Consider the following 10,627-nt stretch of genomic DNA (forward strand, 5'->3'; position numbering starts at 1 on the left):
TAAATAGGGCGGCACGGTGGTCTAGTGGTTAGCGCGCAGCTAGGAGACCAGGGTTCAATTCCACCCTCGGCCATCTCTGCGTGGAGTTTGCATGTTCTCCCCGTGCATGCGTGGGTTTTCTACCGGTACTCCGGTTTCCTCCCACATTCCAAAAAAAAAAAAAAAAAACATGCTAGGTTAATTAGCGACTCCAAATTGTCCATAGGTATGAATGTGAGTGTGAATGGTTGTTTGTCTATATGTATGTTCCAGGGTCAAACTACCACCAATACAGCAGATCCTAACGATGAGCAGAACCCAATAAGAACTCAAAGAAGTGAAGGAATACTTTAAAGTACATCATAACACGGCAGAAAACATATTTGCTAAAGCATCTTCGTGCAGGAAAATGTTGACGTCAATGAACAGCATCAAAAATTTTGAGTTTTGACTTCCAAGGAAAATGATTCTTTACTGTCATGTAAGTGTAAAAAGAAGTGAAAACATAATAGTAATACCACACACGTGTGTCTTCCTTGGCCCCGTGGCGGGTTATTTAGCAGTCACACTCAATAGAAACTGCAGTGACGGTGAATCTGCAACACTTTTCGGGTTACTGTGTTACTGAATGGGCTACTGTGCTACACGCTAATTACATAAACAAAGCATTTTTCATACGGTGTCTCCATAAAGCACCAGCGTGTCGCATGCCTTGGCTGCAGATGTTTGAGTCTGGCTTTGATGCGTCCCGTTCGTGTTGCGTGTTCCTGTCGGATGTCACAAGATGCTTCATTGTTTCTCCTTTCACGCAAACGCTCTTTGAAGGACGATTAATACGGCTCACGCACGCACTTTATTCTTATTTCGATGCCTAATTCAAGCAAGACACCGCATACCAAAAAAAAAAAAAAAAAAAACCCAAAGCTGTATCTTGTGTGTAGTAAATACACATAGAATACTACTATGTCTACTACTATGTCGCATTTTTTTGTATGGAAATCTTGGTTTTGGTACCAATATCCCACACGCTTCACAATAAAAGTCTACTTAGTGAACAAATCCAACGTAATCCAGGGAATCATTGCTCCACTGGCTAGCGACGGTCCAAGGAAAAGACAAAAGTAGAGACAGAGGGGCGGGGCTACAAGCAGGAACTATGAATACTGCAATTCAGGCATGAAGAAACTACAAAATAAAATCTTCATTCACACGCTTAATGTTACACTTTTCTGCGTCCTTTTTTTCTTTATAAGTTTAAATCTGGAATATTGTGCAAAAAAAACATGAATAATTATTATTAATGTTTTTTGCAATTATTATTAGAAGAACAAGGTGAAAATGTGAAAAAAAATTACAAATTTAGACTTAAAGTTACAAATTCAAAGTCAGAAAATTCTGAAAAAAAACAGAATTTTACAAGAAACTATTGCAATTTAATATAAGTTGTATCATTATGAAGAAAAATTGGTAATTTTAGATGAAGAAATTGAAAATATATATAATTTTTTTTTCCTAATCTGAGAAAGTGTAATTGTATGAGAAATAGTAAAGTCAAAATATTACGTAAATACTAATTTTACCTTTTATTAAAATTAGTTTTTAAACATTTTTAAATTAGTTAAATTTAATTTTAATAATAAACATTACAAGGTGGGGGGAAAAAACATAATTTTACAAGAAAAAAATATTTCAAACGTAATTTTACAAGAATAAAGTTGTAACATTATGAGAATGTCAATTATTACAAAAATTCAGATTTTTACAAGAAATATTGCAATTTAACAAAAGAAAATGTTTAATTTATACAAAAAAATTTGAAAATGATACAATTTGAATAATTTTACTGAAGAAATTCAAAATACATATTTAAAAAAAAATTCCTAATCTCAGAAAGAGTAATTCTATGAGAAATAGTAAAGTCAGAATATTACAGAAATACTAATTTTACCTGAAACATTTAACATTGCAAGGTGGGGGAAAAAAAAGTCATAATTTTACATGAAAAAAAAACAACACTTTACACATTTACGAGAATAAAAGAGAATGTCAATTATTGCAAAAATTCAGATTTTTACAAGAAATATTGCAATTTAACAAAAATCATATCTTGAAGAAAATGTTTAATTCATACAAAAAAAAACAGAAAATAATAATTGAATAATTTTAACTGAAGAAATTCAAAATATTAAAAAAAAATCTTAATCTGAGAAAGCGTAATTGTATGAGAAATAATAAAGTCAGAATATTACGGAAATACAAATTTTACCTGAAACAATTAACATTGCAAGGTGCGGGGGAAAAAAAACGTCATAATTTTACAAGAAAAAAAAATATTTCAAACGCAATTTTACAAAAATAAAGTTGTAACATTAAGACAATGTCAATTATTACAAAAATTCAGATTTTTACAAAAAATATTGCAATTTAACAAAAATCATATCTTGAAGAAAATGTTTAATTTATACAAACAATTAGAAAATAATAAAATTTTAATAATTTTAACTGAAGAAATTCAATATATATATTAAAAAAAATTCCTAATCTAAGTGTAATTGTATGAGAAATATTAAAGTCAGAATATTACGGAAATACTAATTTTACCTAAACATTGCATAGTGGGGAAAAAAAACATAATTTTACAAGAAAAAAAATATTTCAAACATAACATTAAAAGAATGTAAATTATTACAAAAATCCAGATTTTTACAAGAAATATTGCAATTAAACATAAATCATAATATCTTGAAGAAAATGTTTAATTTATAAAAAAAAATTAGAAAATAATACAATTTTAAATTAAAAAAATGACTGATTTGGGAAGCACTACCTGAAAAACAGAGGTACTAATTACCACAACGTTCCTGAATTGAAGTATTTGTTAGCATTTACCTCAAAGTTGAATCCATCAATTGTGTTAAAATACGACTAAAATATTCAGTTCATGCGAGGCTAGGTGTGGATTGAGTATTCGCAGTACAGGCGCAGTACAGGCGTAGTACATACGTGGTTACGGTGTGATATCCTGCGGTTCATTTCAAAGTGTCGTATCAAAGTTGGACGCTTCGGTTTATCGTTCTCGTGGGTGTCGTATCATAAAAAAGCCTGATGAGCTCTTCCAGCGTTTTTACGGTGGAAAAGGTTTCGGAAAAAAAAAAAAATCCCAAATGTTTCTTTTATATATGATCCGGAGTGGACGAGATGTGAGGTCCAGTGGGCTCGTTTCCACAGCATCCAGTCATCTGTCAGTGCTTGTTAGACTATAGTACATCAGGTGATGCTGGGCTGGGACGGGGATCAGAATTGTTCTTGGAGGGTATAGACTCAAAAAGTAGAGTCCAAAATTCGGTGGAACTCTGAGATTTTCTCAATGGAAGAGAGACGAGAACATGGAGGGGCCACATTTGGTGGTCTCGTAAATGTTCAGGCAGACTTTTATGGACCCAGCAGAAAGGCGCCTGATCAATGTGCCATCCAAAGCACACACCGGTCTATTTCCACCACAGGAATAACAAGTACTCGGAACAGAACCCCAGAAAAAACGGATTTCTACAGAACGGGGGTCCCTCTGGACGACTTGAAGTATCGGAGAACTACCAATCCACAGAAGTTAGACCGCAAATGGTACACGACTTTGCGGCTTTGAACATATGTACCAAGGTCAACCGGTGCCGAGCGGATCTGGCGTACTTTTCTACGCCCTCTATATTATTATTATTATTCTTATTATATCCCATACGCATGCACTGGATTTATACGGATCTTCCGATCTACTTGCTGACAGGGATTTTTTTAAATGCACATTCGGTACGGAAAGGTCACGGAAAGGCGGTGACCCAGGATCGAACCAGCGACTTTCCAGTCGGGACGACCACTATGCCAGTCACCCTTTCATTCGGTACCAACCACAGTCGTCCATCCGGTCGGAAGAACATGAAGAACCATGCAGTACTTAACCCTTAGATGCACGAGTGACTGGACCCTACACTCTTCCATAAGTGGGTCAAAAATGACCCATACTAGAATCAATACCTTTTTATGCCAATTTTGGTTAGGAATAATCACTTGTATGATATTTAGTATTATATTTAGGAGTTGATAAGAATCAAAGGTTCCGATTGGATTCCATAGAAAATACATGCAGGTCATTTTTGACCCACTTATGGAAGGTTGGGGTAGTAACACAAAAACTAAAATTTCTTTAAAAAAAAGTTAAAAATGCGAATTTTGTGATATTAAAAACATGTTTTTTTTTTAGGAATACCTGGAATATAAAATGATGAAAAATTCATTACAAAGATATTTCAAGAAAACAACCTGACCGGGTCATTTTTGACCCACTTATGGAAGGTTGGGGTATTAACACAAAAATAAAAATTTCTTAAAATTTATAAAAGTTAAAAATGGTATGATAGCAAAAACATGTTTTTTTGTGGAATACCTGGAATATGAAATGACGAAAAAATTTCATTACGAAGATATTTCAAGAAAACAACCTGACCGGGTCATTTTTGACCCACTTATGGAAGGTTGGGGTAGTAACACAAAAACTAAAATTTCTTAAAATTTTTAAAAAGGTAAGTTAAAAATTGTATGATAGCAAAAACATGTTTTTTTTTTTTTTTTTTTAGAAATACCTGGAATATAAAATTATGAAAAATTTTCATTAAGAAGATATTTTAAGAAAACCTGACCGGGTCATTTTTGACCGACTTATGGAAGGTTGGGGTAGTAACACAAAAACTAAAATTTCTTAAAATTTTTAAAAATGTGAATGGTATGATAGCAAAAACATGTTTTTTTGTGGAATACCTGGAATATGAAATGATGAAAAATTTTCATTACGAAGATATTTCAAGAAAATAACCTGACCGGGTCATTTTTGACCCACTTATGAAAGGTTGGGGTATTAACACAAAAACTAAAATTTCTTAAAATTTATAAAAGTTAAAAATGGTATGATAGCAAAAACATGTTTTTTTGTGGAATACCTGGAATATGAAATGACGAAAAAATTTCATTACAAAGATATTTCAAGAAAACAACCTGACCGGGTCATTTTTGACCCACTTATGGAAGGTTGGGGTAGTAACACAAAAACTAAAATTTCTTAAAATGTATAAAAAGTAAGTTAAAAATGTGAATGGTATGAAATCAAAAAAATGTTTTTTGAGGAATATGAAATGAAAAAAATGAATTATGAAGATATTTCACTTATGCATCTAAGAGTTAAAGGAACGAGTTTCTAGTTGGACCGTATCTCCACACACTGGAAACACAAAGACTTCTACCTCCAAACACGTTGGACCAGCGGAGACTTGATGGAAACATGGCCTCCACGCTCATCAACGTCTTATAACCACCCCGGTTTCTCCCCAAAAGTATATTTCAGATGACTAAATACCCAATGAAGGTTTTATTGTGCGTATTAGGCCGAAATGTCACCAAGCCAAAACGACGTAATATTCAAAGCGTTTCCTCCATCATCACACAAACGGCGGCCACGTCCAAAGCTTAAGAAAACACAGCAACGACAAAACCCAAGGCGAGGCGCGTCTCGGAGCCTCGGACTGACAAGTTGTGGTCTTATCAGAGTTGAAATGAAACACATGTACATTCTTTCAGCACCGCCAGTGCAAACAGATTTAAGGCTTCTCACTATTTGGCAAGTCATAAAGAAATGGCAGAAACAGCAAAAGAGTTTGAAGGCAAAGCCAAAAACACTCAAGAGTGTTCTGCAACGTGGAATTTGAACCTTGTACTAGGGTATGTATGCCTCACGGTGGCCTAAAAAAAGTGCTTTGGGCCCGCCAGGGATTATGGGATTCATGCGGATCTTATCGTGTTTTAGTGGCTCCGTGTTGCTGGTCACGCATACTCTGGCAGGTGACCACTTCCTCTCGAGTGGCGGGTCTCGATTGCGGCTCCCGAGCTCAATCCCCACCAGCGGACCGCATGCAAAGCTTCATCTGTCCGAGCTCTTGATTATAACCAAAACGGACAGTACTTGAACATATGTCATATATATATTTATTACATTATTTCTTATGGGAAAAAAAATTATATATTATATATATATATATATAATTTATATAGTCAATTTACTGACACTCACATTTTTTTACTTTGTGGCGTGTAAAAAAAAAAAAAAAAAAAAGCGATGTAGATCGATGGCACGCCACCCCCGACCCCACTGCTCATCACCTATACGGTCTTTGGGTTGGATCGAAACCGCGGAATATACTGACACTTTTGGCACTGGTGTCGTCTCGTTCTTCAATCGCACACGTCAACATCGTCTAAAAGTCAACTTCCTTGAATCGACACTGACAGCCCGACAGGAACAATTGTAGCATTTTCTCGCCGAATGTTTTCTACCACTTTAAAAAACACTTGAAAAAGTACATGAAATGAAATCCGGTAAAGGAAATGTGATTAGCATCTGTAGGCTAAGCCGCAGGTGTCGGTACCCGGTACCGCCTTATGAAACCGAGCACCGAGGTTCTATTCGGGCTTAGCAAAAAAAAATAAAGTTTTTATGTTTCAGTGACATGAACGTTCTCAATGTAGCGCGCAGGTGTTGTATGTTAGTCACACGAGTCGGGTCCTGCAGCAGCTCCACTCAATGCGTTTTCCTGACCCACATTTTGACAGCTTGTGTGGAAACCCAAATCCTTCGGCCAGAAACCTTTCCTCGACAGAGCACTGACCATATCCTCGTTTTCCTGTGTGGTTCACGTTATGTTTTTTTGGCTGGGAAAAAAAAAAAAAAAAAAAAAAAAAAAATCAGAAGCAGCACTTTCATTGTTTTCATAACGTAGCCCAGCTGCAGCTGTTACATGTCGTTTACTTTTTTTTTTTTTTTTTTTTTTTTTTTTCAAAAACAACCAATTAATACGCTCAAATGGAGCTAGGGTTTTTTTCACGCTAGCTCAGGAATCTTGCGAGATGTCACTCAATATTTCCTGCCCGTGCATAATTTGCAGCTTTAAAAAAAAAAAAAAAAAAAAAAAAAAAGTAGCGTTCCTATTTGCTTTAGCTCAAATATCCGCATGGTTGTTTTTGCAGACTCGTACGCCGCCGCTGCATCCATTGTGATGTCACTTCATCAAACAGTCCTCCTTCACGACCGTGCTTCTATCACGCGCCAGTAAACGCCAGCTAGCTTTCTGTAAATTAGAGCTGGGGGAAAAAAAAAAAAAAAAAAAAAAAGATATCATATATACCTCCCTGAACATATGGCAGGAAACATTAAAGTCATTTAAGGGAATGTAAACAAACCTTGGAAGTATCAGACCAGCTGGAGGATCACTTCGCATTCAAGTAAAAAAAAACAAAAAAAAACGGAGAGACTCACGAAATTCTAACAGAATCCGTATTGTTGTCAGTCCATCTCTGATTAGTTCAGAAAAAAAAAATTCTTGTTCCATTCCGATAAAACCGCAATTAAACGGTACATCCAACGCTTCTACAACTCACTTTGACTTTATCCTCGGGTTACGTTAAAATAGGAATAGGCCGCTTAGCGGTTTGAAGGTAAACAATGGCACGAAAAAGTCACGGTTTCAAAACCACTAAAATTCTACAATCTTGTACTTCGGAACGAGGTGCATTATTTAAAAAAAAAAAAAAAAACTTAAACTGTATTATGGAAAGCAGGAAGTGAACAAATGTAACAGTTGGTGATTGTAAAAGTACCAGATGGAGGGGTAGGATTTAATAAGCTTTGCTTATTAACTAAGAAATATTTTTTAAATAAAAATATAAAATATTTTTTTTTTATTATATTACATTATATTAGGAAAACAGGAAGTGAATCAAATTAAAAAAAACATTATTACCATTACCCCAACTAAGAAATATTTTGAATAAAAAAATTAAAATTATAATTTTAATTTAAAAAAATAATTTTAAAAATACTTAAATTAGGAAAGCAGGAAGTGAACAAATGTAACAGTTACTGATTGTAAAAGTACCAGATGGAGGGGTAGGATTTAATAAGCTTTGCTTCTTCCTACTCCTTTTGGACATGTGGAACTGTGAACTGATTATGTGATGCATTCAATTGTAATCTGATGCATGTTCAAAATGAAATAAAACCATTACCCCAACTTAAGAAATATTTTGAATAAAAAAAATGTAAAAAAATTAAAAAAAAAACTCAAATTATATTAGGAAAGCAGGAAGTGAATCAAGTGAAATAAAACCATTACCCCAACTAAGAAATATTTTTGAATAAAAAATTAAAAATTATAATTTTAATTTTAAAAAATATTTAAATTAGGAAAGCAGGAAGTGAACAAATGTAACAATTTCTGATTGTAAAAGTACCAGATGGAGGGGTAGGATTTAATAAGCTTTGCTTCTTCCTACTCCTTTTTGGACATACTTTTACTCCATAATTTTTTTGCATGGCACAGATCTGTGGGTACCTATTCCCAACTTTAGCACTGCAAAAAAGGTGATGAAAACAAGCAGCAGGAAACAAAAGCTGATCTTTACTTTGGGTTTCCGTGGCAGCAGTTTTATCAGAATGAGTGTCCGACTTGTTGATCCGAATGCCCCCCTAACAGATCCAATCAGTGCTTTTGTTGTTTTCCTTCATGGATGATGTGTCAAACACCGTCTTTCTTGACACAGTCCATCTGGTTTTTTCGAGGTTTTCGAGCTCTGGAGCCCACACCAGGTCCGAAGAACATGCCATGTTGATAAAATCACCCCCCTAAACCGTGTATGAGTTTCACAATAGAGCATTGAGCAGATGTGTCTCCGCGACAGGAAGTATCCTAATTTCCATCACCATTACCAAATCACCTATCCGGGTGTAATGCATTTACGGTCCATGTGTTGCCGTGCCATCACATGACAGGAAGCAGAGGCAGCACATCTGGCGACAATCAGTAAGAATGTACGAGTCTTGACAGTGTAACTGTCAGACGGCATCTCTCGTGCGGCAGAGTCCATTTTTTTTTCCACCCCTCTCTCCCGCCTGTGTGGTTCTTGCCCCCAAGCGTGTTTGTACAGATGACCGCCTAATTGCATTTAACTCACTAAGACCTCGACCCCTCGTAAAAAAAAAAACATTTTTCCCGGCAAATGTGGGAAGCCCGTGTGAAATACGTCTTAATAACGCCGCAGTCCGAGATGCGTGTCGACATTGAAATCTGTAGAAACACGGCCATGACAGTGTGGCGGGGACTTACGTGATACAGCTGGCCAACGCCACGTAAAAAAAAAAGTGTGCAGGAAGTTGTTGTCTGGCCGTGTGGGAAAGTCTTCTTGGTAGACAGGGTAGTTCTTTATTTCGGTGTCATCACTTATATGGTGCATTCGAGATTCCTGGGAAGGACAAAAAAAATAAATATTCCACCTGGATTCAACAAGGTTCTCAAACCTTGCAGTCAAGTTGACGACCGTGTAAGTCTTTAAGCTCTGATCTGTTTAGCAGTCTTAATATTGTATTGAAAAATACTTAAACCAAATAAGTCGACACAGATATGACGGTGATTCATATCTGCGTATGGATATTTGTCGCATATTCTTCAGCAACCTCTCAGGCTGACACCTTGGATCGGTTCTTTCTTTCTGAAATCGTGCCATCTGGATTCTCATTTGTCGTTCACAGGTTTGTTTTTGAGTATCTGATTTTTGACACCACCGTCCCATCGGTACTTGGGGATTTTCCTTAAAAGACTTCATCCCAAATCAGTCCACTCTTTCCCCCGAAAGCCACTAGTTCATGTCCAGGTCTCGGAAAGAAACTTGAACTCAAATGACTTTTGACTTTGGTTAAGAGACTCCATGACTCAATCCAAGCTTCTGTTGACTTCATGAGCACAGGATAAAATGGGAAAGTCAACCCGATTTCCACCCTCGTACTGCCCACAAATAAACGGGGTAAAAAAAGTTATTCATTAGCTAAAAATGTCATCCAGTACTTCTCTACAAGAGAGGAGAAATATGATCTCAGGGAAGAACTAAATCTGAAACACTTCTATGCTAGGACTACGTTAAAAAGCCATAGCATTTCAGTATGTGGAATCAAACTATGGAATGGATTGGTCATATCACCTCGTACTTCGGTACCTGATTTAAAAAAAAAAATGAAAAAAAAAAAACTTAACTATATTAGGAAAGCAGGAAGTGAACAAATGTAACAGTTACTGATTGTACAAATTAAAAAAAAATCATTTAAAAAATATTAAATTATATTAGGAAAGCAGGAAGTGAACAAATGTAACAGTTACTGATTGTAAAAATTAAAAAAAATAATTAAAAAAATATTAAATTATATTAGGAAAGCAGGAAGTGAACAAATGCAACAGTTACTGATTGTAAAAATTAAAAAAAAATAATTAAAAAAATATTAAATTATATTAGGAAAGCAGGAAGTGAACAAATGCAACAGTTACTGATTGTAAAAATTAAAAAAAATAATTAAAAAAATATTAAATTATATTAGGAAAGCAGGAGGTGAACAAATGTAACAGTTACTGATTGTAAAAATAAAAAAATAATAATTAAAAAAATATTAAATTACATTAGGAAAGCAGGAAGTGAACAAATGCAACAGTTACTTATTGTAAAAATTACAAAAAAATAATTAAAAAAAATATTAAATTATATTAGGAAAGCAGGAAGTGAACAAATG

General features: G+C 35.0%; 1 long non-coding RNA gene across 1 annotated transcript in view; it reads right to left on the bottom strand.

The window, feature by feature from the left end:
• Positions 1-9,289, bottom strand: part of LOC131119525 (uncharacterized) — a 60,821-nt gene extending 51,532 nt beyond the window's left edge. The window contains exon 1 of the long non-coding RNA XR_013625428.1: positions 9,180-9,289. This is a non-coding gene — a long non-coding RNA (uncharacterized LOC131119525). The remainder of the gene's footprint in view (positions 1-9,179) is intronic.
• Positions 9,290-10,627: the final 1,338 nt, after the last annotated feature.

This window comes from Doryrhamphus excisus, linkage group LG23, assembly GCF_037039965.1.
Source record: "Doryrhamphus excisus strain RoL-2023G ecotype Guam linkage group LG23, RoL_Dexc_Guam_v1.1, whole genome shotgun sequence".
Taxonomy (NCBI): domain Eukaryota; kingdom Metazoa; phylum Chordata; class Actinopteri; order Syngnathiformes; family Syngnathidae; genus Doryrhamphus; species Doryrhamphus excisus.